The sequence below is a fragment of the Bactrocera tryoni genome, chromosome 1 (genome assembly GCF_016617805.1).
Source record: "Bactrocera tryoni isolate S06 chromosome 1, CSIRO_BtryS06_freeze2, whole genome shotgun sequence".
In the NCBI taxonomy this organism is placed as follows: domain Eukaryota; kingdom Metazoa; phylum Arthropoda; class Insecta; order Diptera; family Tephritidae; genus Bactrocera; species Bactrocera tryoni.
In genome coordinates, this window is record NC_052499.1 from 19,468,149 (window position 1) to 19,472,294 (window position 4,146).

A 4,146-nucleotide genomic window follows, 5' to 3' on the forward strand; every position below is an offset into this window, starting at 1 on the left:
ACCACTTTTTAGGAAATTTTTTTTTATATGCGACAACAAAATGCAGTCATTTTAATTTTGTAATATATTTTTATTAGTATTTTGAAATGTAAAAAAAAAGTTTTTATTTTTGGTTTTTGCATTTTTAATATTTTTTTTTTTAAATCAAATTAGTCCCCAACAAAAAAAGTAGTTCACTGGTCATGGTGATAGCGGCTGTTCATGTTGTCTGAAATAAAAAAAATCGAATGGATTATTATTCAGTAGTTCTGTGTCTATCCTCCCTACCAAATATAATCAATTTCATTTGAAAAAAAAAATGTCGAACTTCAAAAAAAAGTCACGAAAATCTTGTTTTTTTTCGTTAATAATCGTTTAAAAAAATATGAAAATATTTTCGAAAATAAACAATTCTGGTAGGAACGATAACTATAAATGAGTAAAAGAACATATGTAAATTTTAAAGCAATCGGTTGAATACTTTTTTTAAGACCATGACAGTTTTAGAAAATGATGATTCCAGAAAAATGCGTTTAGAAACGTAGCAGCTGCAGACTTGTCACGGCGCCTGGTAGACATGAGCTATAAATTATCGAATACTGTGAATTTTGGTCTGAATTTTTCACAGCATGTTTTCAATAGGTTTTGCTGTCAAAATATAAAAAAAAATCGATTTTTCGAAGTGATTACATGAGAATACCCCTTTAAATTTTCGAAAAATTTTCGCATATGTAATCAACTTTTTAGTTTAGATGCCTATTTAGCTACAGTGAAATTATCTTGATCACTTTCTTTTATCTCAGATACTCAAAATTTGTATGTAAAAGCCGTGTTTTCGTACTCAACGCGTAGAGTCGTCTTTCTGTGGAATTTTCGGTGCCACACAAAATTTACTTCAGATCTCTTCTAGCCGACTACTTTATGGCACAGAATATTTACACCCCCGAAAATAGTTCCCCCGCAAGCTGCGAGAGTAGGAGAAAAACTATTTACATATTAGCAGGACCAATCAGCTGCAAAGATTCCTTGCAATTTTTTAATGAAAAGATTTGTACTCTCTCGCAGTACGATATTCCCGATATTTAACAAGAACTCTGCTGTTGAAGTGGTTATTCTCGCTTTAAGGTTCATTGTAAAACGACTGTTAAAGTGGTCATCAGAAGACTCCCTTGTTGACCCTTTGCCAGAAATTTTATTCGAACACTCACGCATTAATGTTCACACTCCCTATTAAATGTGAGAAAGCCAAAATATTTGGATTAAAAATCTATGGATGATTATAAAAGGTTTAGTAAAAATTATTTCAAGCGATGAGGTGACGCTATATGGCGTCCGATGGAAAAAGGGTGACTATGCTGCTTAAGGCAGATTGTCGCCGGTTAGTTCACCGATTGTCCGAGTGAACGGAGTCAGCATCAGGTGAGTGGAAAAACTAGTGGAAAAATGTGAATGTGAAGAAGTGAATGTAGGCAACCGAAGGGAAAGTACATTTCTCGGAGTGATTGGGGTCTCAGACATCATGCTGTTCGCACCATATATCTTGGCATTTTTGTGGCCTGTGCCACTTTTGGAGCCGCTGTATGATGGGAAGCAATCACGACCGTCTTGGAGTGCCAAACTCTTCTCCATACAGCGTTGTATGGTGCTTGCCAGTTTGTCTGTATCTCGAATCGTCTCAACGGATGCTGCTTTGTCAGATGCACTCCCTCTTGACCTGATTGTTATACAGCGTGTTGTTACATTCAAGTTAAGAAGGGGCTTGAATGTTTCATTGCTGCAGAATGACTGGATTTCCGATGATGTTAAATAAATGAGGATTGCACGGCGACCTAGGGTCTATTGTGCCCCAATGATGATTTGGAGAGGGAGGGATATCTAGGGAGCAGGAATCTCTAAAATGATCATCTAACGTAGGTGCCAAGAACTTTGGAACAATAGTCCTAACAGTCGAGTGATTTACAAATACATAAGCGACGTAAGGTTTTTTGAGGATAACCTAGACTACAGATTCTGTTCGAGTCTGGGTTTTCTGTTTACGGGTAATGGGCCTCTGATAAGACTTGGTGTTTGTGTGGAGCGCGGGTCGAGAATTGGGTGCATATAATTGCAGAATGCCCGATGTACTCGGACTTTAGGGATCTGGCTGGTATGGGGATTAGCTGGACTGATGGACGTTTAGTTGTTACCGGTGTGATCTCCTCTAGTCGGAATGCGGAACAGTTAGGGTTATTTGTTCGTGAATTTTTTTATTCAGCGAAGGCGTTTAACTGGGAAATAAGGTTAGCTTTTTGTGTAAATGGTTGTCTGCGTGTAATGTGCGTTTGGGTTACAACGCTACAATATCTGACCGGAGACTTAAATGTAGTATCCCGCGCAGGAGCCCTTGGAGTTCGCTCCAACTTGCTCATACGCACTGGCCCCTCAGGGAGTATCGTGGTGGTTGCTGGAAAAACTGACAATTTGTCAGTTGGATGTGGAGCTGCTTTTCAACCGGGTGCCAGACCCAAAGTACGGCAGAGGTTTTAGATGAAACTCTACTAATGTGGCCCGTGTGTCCATTTCACGATGGCAATTGGTGCCTGGCATTTTCGGACCGCTGATCAATGCATTGATTTGATCCAATTGTGGAATATATTGATAAAATAATGGATATATTTTATTCGTCGCATCGGGTCATGCTATACCATTTTGGAAAGCTCATTTCATGCGCTGACACGTCTTTGATTGATTGTCGTTTCTTTTAAGGCGTTCGTGAGTTATAGCGTAGCAAACATGGAGCAAAATAAAGAGAAAATACGGCATATTTTACAGTACTACTACGATAAAGGCAAAAATGCATCTCAAGCCGCCAATAAAATTTGTGCAGTTTATGGACCCGATACAGTTTCCATTTCCACCGCACAACAATGGTTTCAGCGTTTTCGTTCTGGTGTAGAGGTGGTCGAAGATGCGCCACGCTCCGGAAGGCCTGTCGTCGAAAATTGCGATAAAATTGCTGACTTGGTCGAAAGAGACCGGCATAGTAGCAGCCGTAGTATCGGTCAAGAGCTGGGCATGAGTCATCAAAAATTCATTTCTATTTCAATAAAAAAAAAATTCTATAAAAATACCGCAAGACTTTTTTGACAACACATTATTATACAAAATTTGTCGTTTTCATGAAGAAATGCGCCTATACTAATTTCTTCACTTTAATAACAGACATGTTTACTAAGGCAATAGCGAATCGCCATTAGATGTTTAAAGTTCTAAAGAGTGAAACTAGTTGCACAAAGCACAATATATGTCAACAGACAAAACGCCTAACTTTATCCCCAGCGTTGTGGTTGGAACTTTCCACCGAAAGTTACAATTTTTATGCGCGCTTGACTGGGCGCCTACAAACAAGTGGCATATACGTTGACCTATGAATTTTTAATGCTCGTGAATTTCGACTTTTTCCAACTCGCTGAGCAATAAAATTGTTGTTGTAGACACGCTTATGCGAATTCACATACACACTTGTAGTTTTAACTGCTGTGTTATAGTGTAAAGCAAATAAATATATTTACAAAAATTTTACCCAAATCGCGCTTGATTTTTATGCAGAAACCATAACTTTTTATTTAAATTTTATCTTTTACTAATTGAATACATTCGGTTTTATATGCATTTCATTGTACCTTTTTTAGCAATTTCGCATTTCAATTTTATTACACAAATTCACTTTCATCACGGGCAAGTGCATAAATTTCCCTTTTAACACATATTATTCACACTTCAATTATTCGCGGCACAAACACACATACACACACACAAGTGCGCGCGTCCGTTAGCACTTTCGCTGAAAATTCTCGTATTTCAAACTTCCGTTCGTTTTGAGTGCCGCCAAGTGACTGAAGTGTGCTCTCAAAAATATCCAAAGCAGCTGTTTCCTTTCGTTTTCTTTCGCGTGCAATTGTTGGTGCACACAAATATGTAAACACGGCATGCGCAGTGCTGAGCGTGAATCGTGTTAGCTTTTCATTTTGTGTTTTGTACTTTATGCTTTTTACTATTTTCTTTTCTTCTGTAGCATTCCATTTGCGTGTTACTCTCACACCGGAAGTGGGTGGCGGCACCGCGGCCAGTGATTTGTAAACATATGAGATTTACTGCTTAACGGCGAAATCGGTGATACAGGGTGCA

General features: G+C 38.4%; 1 protein-coding gene across 1 annotated transcript in view; it reads right to left on the bottom strand.

Moving 5' to 3' along the window:
- Positions 1-3,839, bottom strand: part of LOC120773733 — an 87,931-nt gene extending 84,092 nt beyond the window's left edge. Inside the window, exon 1 of the mRNA XM_040102802.1 lies at positions 3,542-3,839. The gene's annotated coding sequence lies outside the window, so the exon portion shown is untranslated. The remainder of the gene's footprint in view (positions 1-3,541) is intronic.
- Between the last annotated feature and the right edge of the window lie 307 nt (positions 3,840-4,146).